The 22,817-nt window shown below is 45.0% G+C and overlaps 1 protein-coding gene and 1 pseudogene across 1 annotated transcript in view; one reads left to right on the top strand and one right to left on the bottom strand.

Moving 5' to 3' along the window:
* The window catches only part of LOC135205112 (uncharacterized), a 298,672-nt gene that overhangs the window by 178,502 nt on the left and 97,353 nt on the right, over window positions 1–22,817 (top strand). The gene's annotated exons all lie outside the window — the stretch shown is intronic.
* The window catches only part of LOC135204978 (dnaJ homolog subfamily A member 1-like), a 70,703-nt pseudogene continuing 53,912 nt past the window's right edge, over window positions 6,027–22,817 (bottom strand).

Here is a 22,817-nt window from a genome sequence, read left to right as displayed (position 1 = left end):
AGTGGAAAGTTAGCATTGAGGGGCATATGTTTTGATTGAGAAAAATACAAATTTATTCAATAGCTAGCTTGTAAAAAATACTTGATTACCAAAAACTTGATTGACAACTAAGCAGCATACCACCATGGGTTTTCAGAGACAGTGCAAGCACGTTTTTGGGCAATACTTATTTCTGTAACGAACACTCGTATCAGAACGAGATTTTGCACAGTGCATTACACCCAGTGCCGTAATTTATAAGGGTATCGTGAATCACTAAACGTAAAGAATAACGACACTTTGTCCTTGTACCAAGAGACAAATACTCCATTATGCAGAAAATGGCTACGAACACCGCGTATAAAGCTCCACCTACCCTCTCCCCCCCCCTCCCCCCTCCCGCCACCCTTTCCTTCGTCTTCGCCTTCCTTTCTCCTCTCTCTCTCTCTACTCTCTTCTCTCTCTCTCTCTCTCTCTCTCTCTCTCTCTCTTCTCCTCCATTCGGTTATGTGTTGACCCTCCAAAACTGGGTATAAGACTACACACAAAACGTTGAAATTGGTGAAAATAGGCTATGTATTGGAAGTATATATACGTAAATATTAAAGCAATTTTTATCAATTTTATGCATTATTGCATTACTATGACAACTAGAATTCATGGAAACAGTTTATAATAATGAAACAGCGTATGTGTGAAGCCTCCATTAATGTGGCAACGATGATTTTGCCATTCTTAGCATGCAAACATTAAAGGTTACATTTATTTCTGGCATACGGTTATTAAAGAAATTCAAAATACTAATATAGACTGAAATCTACGAAAAGTGCTAGCAAAAACAAAAAAGGAAAAAAAAAAAAAATTGTATATATTCATTATCCGTAGTCGTTCCTCTATGCACTTATCCGTAGTCGTTCCTCTATGGTTTTCGGCAGCCAGATGTACGAAAACGTTAGAAAAATTTGATTGTATCTACTTTAGAAATATCTGTAATTTTTCGGGGTAATTTGGTTGCAAAAAAGGGATAATATACATGAATTAAATTAAAATTTTTAAATAACAAAGTAAATTTAAACTAAATAACGAGTAAAGTAAACAATTTAGGGAATAAAACTTTGCAGTTTCGTCGTCTGCTGTTCGTAACTGTGTTTGTGGCGCGCACGCTTAGGAACCAGCAACAGCAACGGGTTTAAAGTGCAATGTGGAGTGAATTGAGACCAAAATGTGTATAATAACAATCAAATAAGCACTGTGGAGTTTCAGTTGTGATGGCAGTAAGGATAAAAACCACCGATTACAAGGTAAGAATGAATTCAGTTCAAACCATGACCCCGGGAATAAAAAGTTTCATACTTTCAGTAATATAGGCAACAAAATGTTGTTTTATTGTGCTGATTACAACTGCAAACTTGAGTAAGATCAATAGTTACAATACATACGCTAACATTGTTTAAAATGATTGCTGGGAAAAATGATTTTCTTCGTCACTGTTCAAAACCAGTAAATCCCATGGTAGCCGCCATATTGGATTTCAAAAACTGCCTTGAAAAAATATTTTACGAAGAGCGTCACATGCTTATTTTAGTTCGTATGGGTCTTTCATATATCACATTATGTTGACGAAACTTCAATCTTTGAATGGTATGCTTGGAGTTGTAATTGTATTCTTGTTTCACCATTTAAATATAGAGTGAATAAGACCTGTACACTGTGATAAGGGTTGGTAGTCAATGGTGTTTTACCCTAGTTCTACCCAAATAAGGCTTGAGAACGGTCTTAGAGTTTAAAGGTCATGTCTACGTAGGGATGTAATGGGGTCTATGCCCCCGATAGGGTCAAGCTACCGAAGCTGCCCCAGACTCACATTAACGTTAAAATAAGGGTTAAATAAGGTTAATTACGGTCAAATAAGGCTTGAGAAGTGTCCAAGAATTTAAGGATCACCTGGGTCACCCTGCCACTTGGTAGCCTATACCTGCCCTACCTAAGGGATGGCGGGCTAATACCAATGAAAGAGCATCGTGACAATTTAACGTTAAAAAAGTTAAAATAGTGTTAATAAGGTCAAATAAGGCTTGAGAATGGTCTTAGAGTTTAAAGGTCACGTCTAGATAGGGACGAAACGGGGTCTATGCCCCCATTAGGGTCAAGCTGCCAGCGGCCCTGACTCACATTAACGTTTAAAAAAAAACAAAAAAAAGTCCTAAATAATAAATTTACCAAACGACGCAATCGGCCGCCCTCTTCGTCAGGCCGCACGTCCGGGGGGCGTCGTCCTTCTCCGAGGCCATAGTTTGAAATGTTTCCCAACTCCTTCGCTGAGGAGGTTTGTTTACATCGTAGAGGTCTCGGTGTCCGTCGCCGGCGGCCATTTTCCAGCGGCAGGACGCCAGCGCACGGTCAAATTATCCCGTTTATCTAACCCAATTTGCTTATCTAACCCCATTTACCCCACTCCCGAAAAATAATTACAGTATATTTATACGCATTTTAACCGGTATAACACCGTCGGAATTAAATGAACTCCGAAATTCCTGACGTTTATCAAACGGGTTTGAAATTGCCGCGGTAGCGAACTCTTTCAGCGTACAGTTGACGTGACTGCCTACCACTGACGTTCCACTGACGTTTCTTTAGGGGGGGGAGTACCATTGTACGTATTTTAGGTCATGAATAGAGATTTCTTAATTATACATAAAATTCAGCAAGGACGTTAAAGGGTAAATGAAATGTAATAGGTATACATTAAACGGCTTATGTTTCCCTGAGCCGGACGTGTTCGAGTCAAGGTAAAACCCGACGAAGGTCGATGGCTGATAAATGAATAATGAAACTTCTGAAGGGAATGATCGTAAAGCAAACAATTAGAGCGAATAGCGTAATAACGACATCGATACAGCAAACCTATAAATCATTAGAGTCAGTGGTATACCACGCGCATTATCATGATTGCATAGGAATGCGTTGCCCGTTGTTGCTGCCTGTTGCAAAAATAGGAAAAAAAAATCTTATGAGGCTGCAATACTTGATCAAACACGCATTGTCTGTGAGGCCTCGTGTATTTATAACACTGTTAAAATCAATGTGACATGTTTAAGGTCAAGAGTAAACGACTGAGAAATAAACTAAGCAGGTATAATGAACTGGAAAAAAGGATACCCTTTACAATAGTTGGCCACACAGGAAAGCTGCTGACAGCAGAAGATCGCCTGTCAGCGATTCAAGTAATTTGAACAGAAAGCACAACGCAGGCAAAAGGTTAGCAACGGCGCCTGCATGCATATTCCAAGCTCCAAAAGATGAGATTACGAGGAAAAGATTCGACTTCACATTTCAACTGAATAAAAGTAGAAAATTGCACTTTTGTTTACTCAAAAAGACATGATGAAAATTCTTTCAAACGTCACAATGCTACCTGAAATCTAAAAACTATGCATTGCAACATTAGCATAGGAAACATCATGCAATGCAATGCTCGCCATATACAGGAGGGACCGTAGAAATACAGGCTGGCAAGCCAGACGTTTCTATCAAGTGTTGCATAACTGTGGCGAATAGTACCACGAGATAGAATATAATGAGTAACGGGCATTCGGACACCAAGCTGGACATGCGCAAAGAATATAACAGAATAACTTGAATGCCAAAGAAGCGTGGGAAAGGTTAACGGTTACCTACCAGGCTGTCATTCAAACGAGACAAAACGTATCCTTAACCCGGTCCATGGATTGCAGGAAAAGATCAGAGAGAGAGAGAGAGAATTTGAAGTTAAACCCAAAAACGTTACTGAAATACGAAGTTAAACGATAGATAACCCGATAAAAAATAGACTACACTCCCAGGAATATTGGTCAAAATATACAAAAAATGCCAAATACAGTTCGAAAATTCGTTTCGTGCGCGTAATAAGTGAAGTCACAGTGGAAATATATGGAAATATTTACAAGGTTGCTATTTTCCCCCAAGAGGCGGCTGCTCTTACCCGACTTACCTGATGCAGCAAGAACATATAGCTTGGCTGCCTCGCTGGTGATTGCTAACTCGATAACGTGTAGCTGACACGGCATCCTTTATATGAACAATGGTCACCGGAGATGATAAGGATTCTTAATCTCCTGAGTTTTCAGATAAGGCGGATCACTCGCGGCTCTTGAAAAAATGACATTTGGATAGGAACCCCTTTTTTTATCTTAGTAGATGTAGACTGGTATGCAGAATGTGGTCTGAACTTCGCTTTGGCATATTCTTTTTTTTTCTGGAATTTTTTTTTTTTTTTTTTTGGGGGGTCAGTGGTTGATTGCTGCAAGTTTTATCTCGTCTCCATTCTTAATACATTGAAGACTGGAGTCTGAAAACGTATTTTTGGAAGGAATCTTGGTGCGTTTTATGGACTAGTGGTCCTTCCTTACCCGATAGTGCTGACATGGCCTGTACCTATACTATGCATTCTCATGTCCTTTAATTTTGAAAACTTTGTTTTGTCAGCTAACAATCTTTATACAGGTTTCTTGCACTACTCCAATTTATGTCGTTCAATCAAAATTATACTTTTTTTATATGGGTAACTTTGTTACTATCTTCCCAGTTTCCATTCACAATTTTTTTTGTAAACTGTACTATCTAGGTAGGTTAGCATCTGAGGGCCCACATTTACGTGTAGGATGGGTACAACCAATACTGAAGTTGGTACGGTCTCTCGTTTACCAATTAACCAAGAAACCACCAGATAAAATGATTGGGTACATGCATTGCTTCAACACTTGGTGGGTTGCCGGTCCAAGACCCGACTTAAAAGTTCACATCAAGTATTTTGATTCTCTGACAGACTTAAGCCCTCTGTTCTATCTGACACTACTGCTTATTCTGTTGTCTATTAAAGCTCATCCTGAAATTAACTAACTAACTAATGGTTTCTCTGCCATTACAGCAAAAGAATCATGGTCCTACCTATTAGGTCGTAAGTAACATGATTTTAAACATTGAACTCTGCCCAGAGCATCCATTTGAGCGATTCCCAGTGGAATTTCTCCTTAGCTCCCACTTCTGGCCACCTCACTCTTATGTTTTGCTTACAATGATTTTTTCTCTCATCCATCCCATTAAACCCACGGATTTTTGTAAATTCTAAAACAAAATTTTTGTAAATTCTAAAACAAACGCTAATTGAAAAGAAATCTTTGAACTTCATCCAAATAAGTTTAAAAGTGACAAGTGGGTTATGATAATGGTAGAAATATAACTCATTGTACAATAATTAATACTGTTCAGGTCAAAACTTTATAGGTAGTAACTTCAACAATCTTTAGATCCATAAATTTAAATTGCATGAAATTTAAAGAAAAAAAAAAAAAAAAAAAAAAAAAATACTACTACTACTACTTTGGTAGTACCTGTACAGACCATAAAAATGGGCTATACAATTTGAAGGTATCAAATAGCTTTTCTCAAAAAATTTTGACAGAAAAACACTAAACCAATAAACCAACACCCATTTCTCCTACCATCAGGATCTTTCATGAGAATTTTACTTTCTACATGCCAAATTCATCAAATTCTTGGTTCTCCACCTGACAATTTACCAGAGATATTCATCATTGGAAAGGTATTCCAGGAGTTTCTAAAAATACTCCTCTGAAGACTGTAAATGATAAGACTTGAGGCTGAATATCTTTTATTTCATCATTAGCAACTCAACACTGGCCTGATATCTGCCCAGTGTTGAATGTGTTGTTTCAAGATGAAAGCATACTCTCACTTGATGCTTCACACACACACACACACACGCACACTAAATCATTTACGTGAGCTTTTATCCTGACAAAACTCCCTTGTTTCTAATATATTCATCATCCAGTCTTATAATAGAAGCATAAGTAGTACTTTCAATAAACTAGTGCGCACGTTCACAAATATACATCTGGCGCACAGTCCAAGGGAGAGATACTTCAGCTGACGTGGTTACATTGTAACCATAACGAAATCCTAATGCAAGAATTTCCCCACTGAGAGGATAAAACAAGCACACAAGCAAATAATAGAAACATGAATAATAAAGTTCTTATTTATTGGATAATACATCATACTCAACACGTGACATAACTTACAAACACGGTTTTTACTGAGATAACATAACACCTGCAGAAACTATTGTCCAAACAGTGAGGCCTTTTAGACAACAAGGCTTCATTGCAATGCACAACTTACTGACTCAACAAGTGGCGCATACATTATTCGAGAACCGGTATGAATGTACACAAATGAAAATGAGATACCCGGGGCTTCACTAAGTCTCAAGTTGTTGAACGAATTCAAAAAAAGGAAAAAACAAAAGGATAAAGGTTTAGAATCCCAGCACAAGCCCAGTATATCTGTAGTAAACAAATTAAAAACTTCTGAAGGTTCATAATAAACAAATAAAGGCAGTTTTCTTTTCTGTAATTTACACTCAAAACGACTGCAAAACTAACTTTTGAATACTCCAGTATCTACAGTTTACATTTATAACCCATTATAGTTGCTAATTACTTTTTTCATTTTTTACTATGTTAATTTATGCAAAAACTAACCTATTAGTCACATGCTCTGACTGAAGCCCAGCTTTCCCTTCAAGGATAAAAAAAAAAAAAAAAAAAAAATTGAACACTTGGGATAATATCTAGCTGGTCTGACATTGCAAATGTTGCCGCTGGGTCATGCTCATCGTCGTCATCGTCGTACATGGAATGATTGTGGCGTCTGTTTCTCTGCGACCTTTCAATTTCTACTAGGTTACATTCTTCACTGTCATCGGGGATGATTATTTCTGGCCTGTATTGAATAAAGAATAGTTAAAACTTCATAAAACTACCCGACAGATCAAATACTATTGAAACTTTTGCAATGCTTCAAATTACACAACAGCAATGAAATTAAAAATCCACATGCTTTGAGAAAAGTCAACTCAGGATCAGACATTTCTAATACAAAGGACATCATAAATAAAAACATCAATGACATTTGGAGTAGATATATATAAATCTATTTAAGTAGCCTTTATCAATCCTGCAAAAATCACAATTGAACTTGAAGTGCGACTCGTGCTATTATCAAGGTACAAAAGCTCTCTATTGCTTCTTTTCCATCTATGGCTAAGTTATTTTCTGCTTTTATTTATTGGTATACAGTGCTCTCTTTCAAACAGGCAGTCTAACCCCCATTCACCTGAATCCTGCTCTAGCTATTGAACATCGATAACATATATATTACAGGCCAGTTGTACAGTTCTGGAGATTTGAAAGAACAACTCATTTAAAATGACATTTTTATAATAATATAAAGTTTCACTTCTACTTACCCGGTGGTACATCTAGCTGACGTCAGGAGACGACAGATAGATGTAACCACCGGGTAATTTATATAAGTGAAACTACTTTTTCTTTACTACGCTTCCATTCTTGGACTTTTACACCGTAAAAACAAAACTTCTTCCAGTATATGAAACCTATTCATACAGAACAAGCACACAGGGGCTAAAGACTTAAAATTCAAGCTTCCAAAGGATGCTGGTTTCAACCTCGCACCGCAGACAGTCACTAGTGGCAGCAACTGATCATGATACAAGCCAGTGAATTTTTCATTGCCCAAGGGGAAGACACGAACCCACAACTCTGAGTGGCATGTCACGACACTAACAACCATACCACCGGAATAATAATGTTTCGAAACTACATTGTGAAGGTCAGAAAACATCTGTGCTATAAGTGTAGTAAGTCGTACTCAATCTTAAAACACTAAAAGAAAATGAGAGACGACATACACCTACCTTACGGGAAAGGATCTTCTCCAACTTGGCTATACGTTCACTATTAATATGTGCGGGGAAGTCTACCATGAACTGAATTAACAGCCGTCCCTTCTCGAAAGGATTTTTGTAGGTAGGCATACCCTCTCCCATTACACATTTCACATCAGAATTCTTGATGACTTCACCTGTCAACAGGAAATTCAATTCAATATGCAATTCAAATCACTAGAAATTTACAACTTGGCAAATGGCATAAAACCAGAAAAGTAAAATTCACTGAAAACTATTTTCACAAAGACTTAATTCATGAAATGAATACTTTTATATTCACACGAAATGCTGAATTACACACTGTGGCTTGCTTTGCATTCCAAACGCTCATATACAGTATGCTTTACCTGGAATAGCACTGATCACAATAGTTCTGTCATCTAAGGTCTTGATTGGTTTCTGGAATCCACATAATGCCTCTACTAGTGGTAATATGCATCTGCATCGTTAGATCACTATTTACTACGCTATGTTGAGGAAGGAAAAAAATCATTTAATTGGGCGACACTCTCAACCAAGCACTAAAATCAAAAATATACTCTGGAACGAAAATTGATGCAAATTATGGCTTTCTGAAGTTCTACTTACAATTTGCATTCATTTCTACTCTTGGAATTATTCATTGCTATTCACAGGGGCCATAAACTGAAATTCAAGCTTCCAAAGAATATGGTGGGGGGGGCAATTATGAAATACAAAGTAAATTATAGATAAAGAATGTACTCAAGGAGTATAACTTAAGGGTAGGAATGTACTGTAATCTTTCGGTAAACTTTTGCGGGTGACATATGGTGGCCACCCTCTGCTAGTCCTATGCTTATTACTTGAGCTCTCCTCAAGATGTTCCCGGTTTTTGGAGGTCTCCTCTACACCTCAAGTCATATACATATACCAGATGACAACGTCCCACAGTGCTGTCTAATCACTCTTTTTAACAATTCACGACCAACATATGGATTTTCATGTTCTTGTCTCTACGTTCCAACTAATGCTAGTGTTTTTATTCCAAAATTGGTTTGCCTACCTTGAAATATTTTTCAACCCCGTACAGGGTCTCTCTTCCAAGAAACTTGTAAAAATTTTGTTAATTTTATTGAGTTCTACATGTTTTTTCTAAAAGAAACTTGTAAAATATACTCATTTTATTGAGTTCTACACGTTATTTCTAAAGAACTTTATTTGATTCTGTAAAATGACAATTTGTCCAAAATTGCATTTTTTCCTAACTATACAAACCTGAGGTCCTTTTACAATAGGAAGGTACTAGCGGCAGCTGGATAGGTCGTAAGCTTTCGAACAAGGGTTCGGTAGTTAACTGCTTGTCCGACAGGCGCGCGCAGCGCGCGAACTGGGAGGGTAAACAAATCACTTTTGCTTTGGCCCAAGCAAAAAAACTGCAGAGTGAGGGGTGGCATGAGGTGGGGCTAGTGTAAAAGACCTCAGGTTTTGTATAGTTAGGAAAAATGCAATTTTGGACAAATTGTCATTTGTTCCGACACGGCATACAAAAACCTTCGGTCCTTTTACAATAGGAAGACTCACTTCTTGGTGGGTGGAATCTGAGTCTTTTGTGAACAGACTGGTGTTCGCCCTACCTTGGAAGCCTCCCTGGTCGTAAGCAGTGAGGGGGGATCCAAGCCTCTGTCCGATTGATCGGGGTGTGCACCGCAGGCAGGTCAATGGTCGCGACCTCTGGAACCGAGTAGTAAGGAGAGGGGCATGTCGCATCTCGTTAGTACCAGCAATGCAAGAACTTGTTCCTGTACAGGAGCAAATATAAAGTCATGGGTTTGACTCTTGTAGGCATCCACTTCCCCCCCTTGCAGAAGGAAGTGGTGGATATTCTGCTCCTATCCCCCACTAGTGAAAGGGATAGGATGGGGCTCTGTTCATATAGCTCACCTGCATCTCGTCCTCATCCAGCGTAGTGACGACCATGGCCCTCTGCCCCGCAGGTAGAGGGGAAGGAAGAGATGGGAAGAGAGAGCCAGTCACTCACTCACTCACACATCCATCCACACAGTCACACCAGGACTCGATGCTGTTCAGCCTGCGAGGGTCTGGGTTAGCTACACAACTTGTTGAGCAGCCACCACGGGTCCCAAGGAAAAAGTGTCCAAGGACCTGTGGGCAATATCCCGAAGGTAGAAGGACGTAAAGGTAGTCTGGTTAGACCAGACCCCTGCCTTCAGGACCTGCGCCACGGAGAAGTTCTTGCGAAACGCCAACGAGGGCCAATACTTCTGACTTCGTGAGCTCTCGGACGGGACGTACGGATGTCGTCACTACCATCAGCCTCATACGCCCTCCTGATGACCTCACGCAGCCAGAATGAAAGAGTGTTCTTGGATACTTCTTTCTTGGTGACCCCGGTGCTAACGAAGAGGCGTCGACACTCAGGCCTGAGGTGACGAGTTCTCTTCAGATAGCGCCGTAGCGCCCTCACAGGACAAAGCAGCATCTCATCCGCATCATTATCGGTGAAGTCCAATAGGGAGGGAATCGTGAATGACTCGAACCTGTCATCAGGGACTGAAGGTTTCTGAGTCTTCGCAACGAAGTTCGGGACGAAATCGAGCGTCACGGATCCCCATCCCCTGGAGTGTCGTACATCATAGGAAAGACCATGAAGTTCCCCTCCCTACTCCTCTTCGCCGATGCCAGGGCCAGCAAGAAGAGGGTCTTGAGGGTCAGATCCCTGTCTGACGACTCTCGGAGTGGCTCGAACGGTGTGCGAGTCAGACTCCTAAGGACGAGAGTCACGTCCCACGCAGGGGGCCTGAGTTCCCTGGGTGGGCAAGACCTCTCGAAGCTCCTCATCAGCAAGGAGATCTCGAACGAGTTCGAGATGTCCAACCCCCTCAGTTTCAGGACGAGCGCCAAGGCGGCTCTGTATCCTTTCACTGTGGTGGGGACTGATAGGAGCTTCTCTCGGCGAAGAAACACGAGGAAATCCGCTACCTGCTGAAGAGGTGGCTCTGAGAGGAGATAGACCCGTCTACGACACCAACCACAGAAGACGGCCCACTTCCCCTGGTACACAGCTGCAGAGGACTGACGGACGTTTCCAGCCATCTCTGTTGCTGCGCTACGAGAAAAGCCTCTCGTTCGCAAGAGATGGTGGATAACAGCCAGCCGTGAAGACGTAGGGACTGGACTGCTCGGTGGTACCGCTCGACGTGTGGCTGGGCGAGAAGGTTGTGCCAAGGGGGAATCTCTCTCGGTTCTCCTGCGAGAAGAGCCAGCAGGTCCGGATACCAAATGGCCTGTGGCCATTTGGGAGCCACCAGGATCATCCTGAGATTCGGGGTGGACCAGCGCTCGACTGATCACCTTGCGAATCAGGCTGAACGGGGGAAAGGCATAGGCGAAGAGGTTGTCCCACGGGTGTTGAAGAGCGTCCTCTGCAGCTGCCCATGGGTCCGGCACGGCCGAGAAGAACACCTGGAGCTTCCTGTTGTGCCGGGTGGCGAACAGATCCACGACTGGTCGCCCCCACAGGTCGAAGAGCCTTTCCGCCACGTCCTGGTGTAGAGACCATTCGGTCCCTATCACCTGATCCCGACGGCTGAGCGTGTCTGCTACTACATTCCTCTTCCTGGAATGTAGCGTGCCGACAGCTTTATTGAGTGTGCCTGAGCCCACTCGTGCACCTGCCGAGTCAACTGGTACAACGGGAGGGACACTAGGCCCCCATGTTTGTTGACGTAAGCCACCCACCGTGGTGTTGTCGCACATCAACACCACTGAGTGTCCCATCAAGCGGTCCTGAAACTCTTGGAGAGCGAGGAACGCTGCCTGAGTTCCAGTACATTGATGAAGGTGCTTGTGTCGTCGTCGTCCCACACTCTGAAGTCAGCAAACTCCTCCAGGTGTGCGCCCCATCCCTCGGTCGATGCGTCTGAGAACAGCTGCATGTCCGGGGGGGGAGTGCCGCAGAGGCACTCCTCTTAAGAGGTTCCTGTCGTCGAGCCACCAGGCTAGGTCCTGCCTCACCTCCTGTGTCAGTGACACTGGAAAGCTTGGGGGATCGTCGCCTGTGACCAAACTCTCCTTTAGCCTCCACTGAAGAGACCGCAGGTGAAGACGCCCGTGAGGGACTAACTTCTCGAGTGACGACAGGTGTCCGATCACGACTTGCCATCGCTGAGCTACCTGTTCCTGCCGAGACAGGAACTGGTTGGCTGCCTCCCTGAATCTGCTGATCCGCGAGTCTGCGGGGAAGACTCGCCCTGCTACCGTGTCGATCAGCATACCCAGGTACTTCATCCTCTGCTTGGGTTCGAGATCGGACTTCTCGAAGTTCACAACGATCCCCAGATCGCGACAGAACTCGAGTAGCCGATCCCTGTCCTGTAGCAACTGCGAGCGGGAGCTCGCCAGACCAACCAATCGTCGAGATACCTCATCAGACGTATCCCGTGCGAATGGGCCCAAGCAGACACCAGAGTGAACACTCGTGTAACACCTGTGGGCGGTTGAGAGACCGAAGCACAGTGCCCTGAACTGGTACACCGTCCCGTCGAGGATGAAGCGGAGGTACTTTCTGGAGGACTGATGAATGGGTATTTGGAAATACGCATCCTTCAAGTCCACTGAAAGCATGAAATCGTTCTCCCTGATGGAGTCGAGCACTGAGCGTGCCGTCTCCATCGTGAACCGGGTCTGGCGAACAAACCGGTTCAGGGGAGAGAGATCTATCACCGGGCGCCACCCGCCTCCCGTAGACTTTTCCACCAGGAAGAGTCGACTGTAAAAGCCCGGTGACTGATCCGTGACGATCTCTACAGCTCTCTTGCTCAGCATGGTCTTGATCTCCTGTCTGAGTGCTACGTCCTTCGGTGACCCGGGGACGTACGACTGCTGTTGGGACCGGGTTGGAGGTGAGGGGTGGCCGAGATTCGAAGGGTAATAGATATCCCTCCCGAAGGACATCTACTATCCAGGTCTCGGCGCCGTAGCGCTGCCAAGTTGCCCAATGGCTGGCCAGGCACACTTCCGGCAGCAGGTGAGGGGGAACGCCGTCCCTAGCGTTTCCCCCTTTCTTCGACTTCTTCCAGAGCCTCCACGGGATGAGGAGGGCTGGGAGGAGGGCTGGTTACGGCCCCCCTTACCAGAAGTCGAAGAAGACAGAGTCACTCCTCGGGGGTTCGACGCAGCAACCGTCTTAGCAGCCGAGGAGGCGCTAGCCGAGCTCTTAGACTTGGCCGCAGTCCGAGGCTGCCCAGAAGCCTTCGAGACTGCCTGGTGAACCAGACGGTCACTGTCATCAGTGCGCCGTCTGTCCACCGCAGCGTCCACCATCTCTCGTGGGAAGAGAGACGTGGAACTCCGTAAAGGTCCGTTTCGAAGTCCCAATGCCGCTTCACGCCCGGCCGCCCTGGAAAGCCCGTAAGGACAGCGTCCCTTCGTCGGAGAACCAGGTTTGGCCCACAGGTTCACCGTCTGGTGGGCAAGGAAGGAGATGGCCTCATTCCCCCAGACTGGCAAAGTCTCCTGAAGGCCGAGTCATCTTCGGGAGAAATTCCCCCGGAGTTGGCTGCGACCTTAGATACTGTGAGGGACCACAGATCTAGCCAGGAGACGGCCTGGAAAGCTGCCATGGCGGTAGATTCCAGGCCTAGTGCCTCTTGCTGCGAGAACCATAGGTTCTCGGACAGGAGCTGTTGCAGAGACACACCCGGAGTCAGCCTCGCTAACTCCGGGTTCACCTGGTGTTTGGGCGGCATCGGATCCTAGATGGCACGTAAAACCGCCGCTGTCGTAGCAGAGGAGGTGGAAGCAGCTTCTAGACCTGCCAGACTTTCAGCGAACCGTCCTGTCCAAGAGACGAGCGATTCAACTTGGTCCATCCACTGAGTCAGCCAGCTCTGACCGCGGGCAAACCCACCGTCGGTCTGGGTTCCCTCTTCGGGCCCCAGAACGACTCGAGCCGGGACGTGGGCTCGGATGGTGGGAGCGGCGATCCTTCCCCGAGGTCGTTGTGCTGACGAATCAGCGCAATAACCTCGGCAAAGTTCCTCTGGATCTCGGGCGTGATAGCATCCTGTGGAGTCGGACCGTCCAGTCCCTCGAACAGGAGTACCTCCCGAGACCCTCCTCCCTCAAGGAGAGGAGCAGCGACAGCCCCCTCTCGGTCTCCTCCAACCACCTGTGCGTAAGACCTGGCTGGTCCGAGAACCGAGCCTGGTACGTACGACGACGTGGCGGGATCCTGAAGGGCGCACCCTTCACGATCACTCCTCATACTACCCTCGCCCCTCCCGGTGTAACCCGAGGAGGTTGAAGGTATGGGAGAGGCAGACCTGACGCTCCCTCCTCGCTCGCTGGCAGAACCAGCGGGCTTGGAAGACTGCAGGCGATCGTCAACCCGCGGTGGCGATCGAGCTGCAGGCCTAGTCGAGCCGTCTCGCTGTGGAGAACGGCTGGGACCGAGAACAGCGGCCCCCGGCCCCGTCTCGTGTGTCAGAGGAGCTGGTGCTGGTCGCCGTACCCGATCGCTCTCTGTGAGAGTGACGGTCAGGCGACCGGCGAGCTCCACTGTCACGGTGAGACCGGTGCGTATCCTCACGGCGCGTCACGTCGCTGGTACCAGCCGTGGCTGGTGCGGCGAACGGGGGGGACCTCTTCCCAGCCTCAGCCCGTGGCCGGTCATGGACCGTCACGTCCGCCCGGGTAGCCAGCTGCTCGCCGCGAGAGCGAGAGCTGGTCTGGTGAGAGTCGCGTGAGCGGCTGTCACCAGTCTTCCGCTCCGTGCCGTGAACCTGACGCTGAGCGGACTCAGAGGTCTGGTTCCTGGCTGCACGGTCGCTGGTAGGCGACCGTACACTCGGTACCTCTCGCGAACGACGCGGCCGAGCCGGATCCTGCTGCTGTGGGCCGCAAACCACTGACAGCAGGTGAGGAAGTGCCGGTGTTAGCCGGCACCCCTCTGGTCCCCGTAGTCTTCTTCCTTGCGGGAGAAGAGACGGGTCCTGCTCCCGAAGGAGCAGGCGACCAGCGGAAGAACCCAGCCCCCTCTCACCAGAGCGAGACGGGCCCTTAGAAGCTCCCGAAGAAGACTTCTTAGGGGGGGGGGAGGCGACCTTCTTCTTCTTAGGCGGGAGCCTTAGAAGAAGAAGGGGAAGAGGCGGCAGACGACGACGACGAAGAAGACGATGAAGACGACGACGACACCTTCCTCCTCTTCTTCTTCTTCTTCGTCAACCTCTCAGGACCGATGTCAGGTCTGTCATCCAGGACGGAGCCGGGGCTGCTGTTGCCGAAGCAACAGGGCCCGGACGTACCTGTCCGAACAGACCAGCATCGGGAGCAGCGGCGCCAGGAACGGGAACGACATCAGCAGGTGCGGGCATCACAGGAACGGCAGCAGACACGGCAGGAACAGGATCAGGAACAGCAGCAGTGGTCACGGCAGGTACGGCAGATACAGCTGGTCGAACCAGCGGCACAGACGTCATCGGGTACCAGGTGGGAGGTCCCAGGGGCGAGCTCTTCGGGACATGAAGTCCGGTCGCGGCAGCACGGCAAACCCAGGGTGGCGCATCACACTCCCCCGAGATACGGCGACTGGCCCCTGCACCGATGTTGTTGGTGTTACAGAGACCGCGTGCTGGGTGTACACCAGGTGAGGAGGTGACGCGTAGCCAGGTGTTGTCAGGGTCGTGGTGGTGGTTGTTACCGTATGCGTGCGTAACCGCCACGGAGCCAGCGAGATGATAGAGCAGCCCTGGACACTCGGCACGCCCTGCAGTCCAACGACGCCCACACCTGTCCAAGGTCATCCTTCACGGCAACCGCACCTGAGGAGGCAAAAGTCGGGTGATTAGGCGGATCCTCTACCCGCTCGCGCGAAGACGAGCGGATAGAGGACCCAGAGTACAACTCTACGTCGGGGTATCTAGCGCCCTCCTCCACACTCGACACATCGGGAGAGGAGAAGGACCTAGACACCCCCCCCGAAGGGGAAGGCGCGATACGAGGAAGTTGAGCGGGCGGCAGGAAAGAAGACGAAGTGTCCGTCACCAAAGGGAGTCGCGGGAGAGCTTTCCGACGACTCTTTGCAGGCCTTCGCTTCTTCCTGCCTCATACAATGTCCACTGCGCCTCCGACCAGTCCATACAAACATCACAGGGCTCGGCCCGGGTGCATTCGCGCCCCCGGCCGAAGCACACAAAACATGAGTCTATCTCGGGAAAAGATCTGAATTTCCCACATTTGCGCCCTTCGGTACCCGGGCAAAAGTCTCCTTGGGGTAGCGAGGCGCGGAGATTCCATCATTAATGAATTCAGCGTAATTAATAATGAAAAGAGAGAATACTGTACTTACAATCTTTCATACACAATACAAACAAACTAGAAAGCAAACGACGAGCAGCGGGCAGAGAGCGAACACCACACGTCCATCCACTGTGAGCGAAAGCAAAAGTGATTTGTTTACCTCCCAGTCGCGCGCGCGCGCCTGTTCGGACAAGCAGTTGTAAACTACCGAACCCCTTGTTCGAAAGCTTACGACCTATCCAGCTGCCGCTAGTACCTTCCTATTGTAAAAGGACCGAAGGTTTGTATGCCGTGTCGGAACAATTATAATTACAGCTCATAGAATAGTATAACAGATAAGACCTAGCTACCATTCTGTAATATTTTCTATGATAAAAATACTTACAAGATGTACTGGGATAGGGGAAAGGCAGTGTAATTTTAGGTAATTTATACATGGTTTCTATTACAGTGGTACCTCGAGATACGAAAGGCTCAACTTCAACACGAAAAAACTCGAGATACGAAAGCCGACACAAAATGAAAGTCCGAGATTCGCCCCATAACAATTTTGAAACCTCGCACCGCTATCTTAGTTCTAGTAGACTCGCCACCATCCTCCTGCTCTCCCATTGGTTCCTGATGCTAGCCAAGCCATGAGATCCTTCTCTCCTATTGGACAGCATCCCTCCCATCATGCATCTTATATTGGTGGCGTGCCTTCGCTCGGCCACTTTGACACCGAAGCTTTATTCGTACACATGCGGCATTCGTTTCGGTCCAACGATTCGTTTAGTATCGTAAATTCGTTAGTGATTTCGTTGTGTTCTACTTTATCGTGTTATGAGAAAACCTAATTAGTATACGTACTACATATGTAACTTAATTACGTACAGTACATATAGTCATGGGTCCCAAGAAAGTTGCTGAAGTTCACAGAAAGAAAGAGAATGCTTTCTATGGAGACAAAAATGGAGATAATAAAAAAGTATGAAGCTGGCTTGTGGTTGAGTGTGATCGCTAAGGAATACGGCCGAAATCCGTCGACGATAATCACCATCCTTAAGTAGAAGAAAGCCATCAAAGCAGCTACACCTTCCAAGGGCGTGACTATTTTGTCCAACAAGAGGAGCCATGTGCATAATGAAATAGAAAGGCTGCTTCTTGTATGGATCGAGGACAAAGAAATCAATGGCGATACGATAACCGAGACGGCAATCTGCCAGAAGGCCCAGCGCTATTTTGCGGCGATTTGATTACCCAAGCTGAAGATGACGCGGAGAGGGATCAATGGCAACGGGCCCAACCCCGAGTGGTCAAGGCTTCTCATGGGGGTGGTTCGAAAAAAGTTCTGTAAACGGACTGGCATCCATTCGGTGGTGAAGAAAAATTGAAATTACAAAATAAAAAAAAAAAAAAAAAAAAAAAAAAAAAACAAAAAAAAAAAAAAAAAAAAAAAAAAATATTATTAAGTTTTTTTGTGTTAAAGTTAAGTGTTACAGTTTTGTTAATGTGTTTTTGTAAAGTTTAGTTTGTTTTTCTGACATTTTTTTGTGTGTTTCGTAAAGTTAAGCGTACGTATCTGACGTTTGTCCTCCTCCTCCTCTGCCACTTTCGGAGATAGCCTCACTCGAAAGGTAAGCTTCCACATTTTACGTTATCAGTAATATTTCTTGTACACTAATATACACTTTATTTACAGGTTTTGCAATTTTATTAAGTTACGTATTGAATGGTCCAAATTGTTGTAGTATTTAATTGTTTATAGGTCAATTTACCTTTATTATGAAATTTACTGGGGTGTTTTTGGAGGGCTTGGAACGGATTAGCCATTTTACATGTAAAATGGGGTCCAAGACACGAAAACCTCATGATACGAAAGGCGCCTCGGAACGGATTAATTTCGTATCTCGAGGTACTACTGTATTCCTTTGTACTTAGTCTGCAAAACTACAATTATAGTTGACATACTATTGTAAAAGATAAGAGCTCATACTGAGAGCAACCCCTCAGTATATCTAAGAGAAATACAAACAAGATGTCCTGGGAGGAGAAGATGCAGTACATTCCCCCTTCAAATCTCAAGTCAAACTAATCTCACCCATAACTGGACTGAGATGGTAGTGATGCCTCAAGTTTCCGTAACCTATTTATGGCCCATTCAAGTGACAGGAATGTTTCTGCACAAATTAATTCAAATATTTATGGCACAAAATACTGCAATTGCAACAGGGGATTAAAATCCTATCCATTCCAGTAAAGGATAATAAAGGGGCCACAAGAAATTGAACACCTCACCTAAAGGTTTCATGTTCTTTCTCATCAGAACAATGATGATGTCACCAGGGTCAAGTCCCGGCTCTGGTCACCCTCAGAGAACACGATCTTCTGTCCGTCTTCCATACCTTTGTCGACATGGACTTCTAAAATCTTACGGTCTTTAACAACCTGTAACAAACAGAAATTGTTTTTTTAAAATGGTAAGAAATCTGAAATGGGGAAAAGTATACATATATTTGGCTTAACCCATTAATTAATGTCTTGAGTTGATTCTTGACAAAATTAATTTTCAACACGTCTCAAAAAATTTAGGTTAGAAGCCAGGCCTGAGCAGTAGAAGCCTGGAGTGGTCTGATGTAGTGATGTTAAAAAATCCAACAAATATGCAATATATATTGTACCAACCTAGCACCCTTCAGTCAAAATGTCCTAATGAACTACAATATGTCAGCACTTTGTACATATGAAATTTATGCGCTTCATCCCTTTGCATTTTTGGTATTAACACCTTTCCAAGAACATGAATTTCACCAATACACACTACTAGTGAGCTATCTATACTCGGCATATTCCTGAAAGTACTTACTTTTCTACCTTCACACGTCTACATCTATCCTTTGGTTTATGCGTTCTCCCTGACCACGACAATCTGAGCACATGCTCTGCATTTGCGAGACCATTCCTGGTCCTAACTGTTGTATGCGAACCTGAAAGGAAAGAGGTTGATCTAAGAGATTTTTTTTTCTTATAATTTATAAACAGGCAACTTTTACCAACTTAGAAATGGTATGAAATATAAAAAAGTGAATGTCAATATCACAAGATATTAAAAAGCAAGGAAAAAATATATATATAAAAATAAATAACACCAAAAATACACAACCAAAGTGAAACAATGGCACTAACTGATGTAGCTAACGACGACACCAAAAAATCTACGAGCCCAAAACTAATTTTTCTTAAAAATAAAATGGCCAGTCATACCTGCATTCCGGTACCACGACACGTAGGGCATTTTTCTGGGGCTTCTTTCCACCTTGTCCCTCACAACTTGACGCAAATGACGTGCTTCTGGAGAGCTAGTTTCCGCACGGCTCCATTGTACAATTCTTCGAGAGTGACTGACATACTGGGTGGATGACATCCTTCACCCTGAAATAGGAGGTTTTATATAATGAATTGACATATATAACACTTAAGGCATAGGCCAAGAGATGGGACCTTTGTGGCTAGTCAGTGCTGAAAATAGGCCGAATTAATAGTTAGCAAGGGTGGAAAGTAAGATGGAAGGAAAAGCAAACAGATAACATAGTAAAAGAATTGAAAGTAGTGGCAGCTAGGGGCCAAATGGGCTACTGCAAAGAACATTAACTAATGCCTACAGTGCACAACGTGAGGTTGCATCGACAGCCATAACCCCTTAAGGGGACACTTACATTACTGCCCTGAACTACCAATGCTACAATGATTTTAAAACAAATTACTACTGAATTAAGGAAGATATACAAAATCCTCAAGTCTTATCCTCCTAGGGGTTGGCGATGGGGGAAAGCGTTGCCACCTCTAGTTTGCTTGTAATGTGTATTGCAGACAATATCAAGCTGTTAAATCACTCTCAAAGCCAAGAGTATCAAACTATTTCCCTTCACATACCAGATGGACAACACTCTTTAAGAAAAAAATGAAGTTTCAAATAAAATTATTTGAAAACTCACCGACTATTAATGATAGCTTGTAACTCCAGACAGGCACAGAGCTATAAGTTATCTTTATCAGTAGGTAGGATCCCTCCCAAATAATATAAACTTTTCATTAAAATGATATTGTAATGATACAATTAAGTTGTTCATACTTACCTGCAGATATATATATAGCTGTATTTTTTCCGAATCCGACAGAAATTTAAACACTTACGACACACGCAGTGGGAGTCAGGTGGTTAGTACCCATTCCATTCCGAACCGCTGGGGGAGGGAGGCGGGTATCAGGAATCATTCCCATTTTCTATTCATAATTTTTATTTTCATTTACTGTCTCCTGAGGGGAGGTGGGTGGGTACTTGATTATATATATCTGCCAGGTAAGTATGAACAAACTTAATTGTATCATTACAATATCATTTTGTTCATGAAACTTACCTGTCAGATATATATATAGCTGATCCCACCTTGGTGGTGGGAGTAGACAGAATAGTTTTTAAGATTTTAGGTAAACATATATATGCAGATAATTGATGATCTTGATTCCTTACCTGTTAGCATAGCTGACTTCGTGGTTACTGCCGCGTAAGTCCTGCTTGTGCTACTAGAGTTGCCAGCGAGGTAGAGACCTATATAGCTGGTGCACTCCAGATGATTCTGTCAACAGGGGCGAGACCACGACGTGACTAGACCATATTGACCATACCATGAGGGTACGAAGTAAAATAAATAAAATATAAAAAATATATAAAAATATATATTCACCACCTGACCCACCTAGCCAAAGTTAAGGTGTGTTAACTAAGGCCTTAAGAGTTAAGAATGTCACCGTTGTCGGCGACTCAACTACTAAATTAAGACTCTTCCTAACCATTTTCTACAGGATAGGATGAGTGGTACTTCTTGCCCCAAGATTGTGTCTGCAGACACGTATGCCCTAGCGAGCAGCAGATCTCATATGCCATCTTCACATCTCGCAGGGAGTGTGAATTGAACAAAGAGTTGCTTCGCTAAAACATGGTACTCAGGATGTTGCTGAGTGCCATGCTCTGTTGAAATGCTTCCGAGGCCGCGCGCTCACCTCGTGAGCATTCAAATCAAAAAGATTTCAAATCTTTGTGCAAACACAAAGAAGGAGCTTTTTTGAAAGACCTCCTTAACAATAAAGCCAGGGTGTTCTTCGATATGGGCAAGTCTGGTCTTTTCGGAACACTGCAGATTGTCCGTACGACTTCGACTTTCTTGAGTTTTATGTAGATAAAACTTGAGAGACCTGACAGGGCAGGGCAGGACTCTCTCTGGCTCCTGCCCACTAACTTGTGCCATCCTTGCTTCCAAGCCCCTGGCCCAAGGACAAAACGGGTTTCCATTCTTAGGCCATAACGAAAAGCTTAGAGAGCACACCGCCTTGTGTTCTCTAAAGCCAAAACTTGTGACGATGGCTTAAAATCTCACTAACCCTCTTTGTCGTATCTAGGGTGGTTAGAAAAATGCCTTCCTGATCACATGCAAGAAGTTAACAGGTAGGAGATGTTCGAATGCTTTGACATCAAGAACTTCAGACTATGTCTAAGTTCCATATTGAAAGCTTCGATCTGGACATGCACAGTCAGTCCGTCTGTACTAACGTCAGGTGACCGACCAGTTGACCAGTCAGACGAATCAAGGACAGCAAGGCTGTACCCTGAAGACCATAAGGCACTATTCTTCGCTGAAGGATGAGTGTTTGGACTGGCTGGGCGATTCAAGCTAAGCAAACCTTGGGGGGTGTATCAACGCAACCCAACGTCGTTAGCGAATCAACTCCTGAGCCACTCCTGACTCGAGCTTCTGGTGCCAGGAGAAAGGAGCGAGGAGCACAAAAAAGGCGATTCAGTCCCGAAGGACGAATGCCTGACAGTCCAACCAATGGTCTCATGTTAAACGATCATCGGGGGTGTATAAACGCAACCGACTTCGTCAACAAGAAACTCAGGGCTACTATATGTCTCCTGATCTCGCACGAGTGTCTGACTCCGAGAAAACAGGGGAGACAAAAAGTAGATGGTGAGCGAGTTTCGAGATTTCACAGAACTCAAAGATCGTGAAGGGCTTTGTTGTTTGACAGAAGCAAATCTCTGAGCCCAAAGGCCGTCAACAACATATTTGCGTATTCTTTAATAGTTGTGACTGCCAGCTTATCCCATTCTTCAAACGGAAAGGGAAGACTGCAATCTTATGCTGTCAACATCTCGATAGTCTGAACGTAGTCAGACTCAGAGCGGAGAGGTTATAGGTACCTTTCGTGTTTAAAGGAGACCGACTCTCTCGGAAAAGGTCCGCTTGGAGGACGTGACCTCTGTGAATCTAGGGTCTTGAAGGCCAACAGGGGTGGGGCGATTAGCGTCATTGTCGCTCCCTGTGATGATATAAATCATCTTATTACATTTCCTAAGTGATTGAAAAAAGGGGTAAAAGAGACTAAACATCCATCCCCGTTCAATATCATAGGATGGCGTTTAATGTTACCGCTCCCTCCGGATCGAGAAAAAGGGAGCAGAGAAGAAGAAGCCTCTTCGTCCTCAACCTAGCGAAGAGATGAATGAAAGGACGTCCCTAAAGTCTCCACAACTCTCAACATACTTCTAAAGAAAGATTCCACTCGGAAGTCAGTAGTTGCTGCCTTCGATCGAGACGATTCGAACGGACTTTTGCAATCCTGTAACGAACCTCTAGAGGATCGTTCCATTCTACGCCTGTTGTTATAATAGGCTCTTTCTCGTAAA

This window comes from Macrobrachium nipponense, chromosome 48, assembly GCF_015104395.2.
Source record: "Macrobrachium nipponense isolate FS-2020 chromosome 48, ASM1510439v2, whole genome shotgun sequence".
Lineage (NCBI taxonomy): Eukaryota > Metazoa > Arthropoda > Malacostraca > Decapoda > Palaemonidae > Macrobrachium > Macrobrachium nipponense.
Note: the sequence above shows the minus strand (reverse complement) of the source record. Positions and strands in the feature narration are given on the sequence as shown.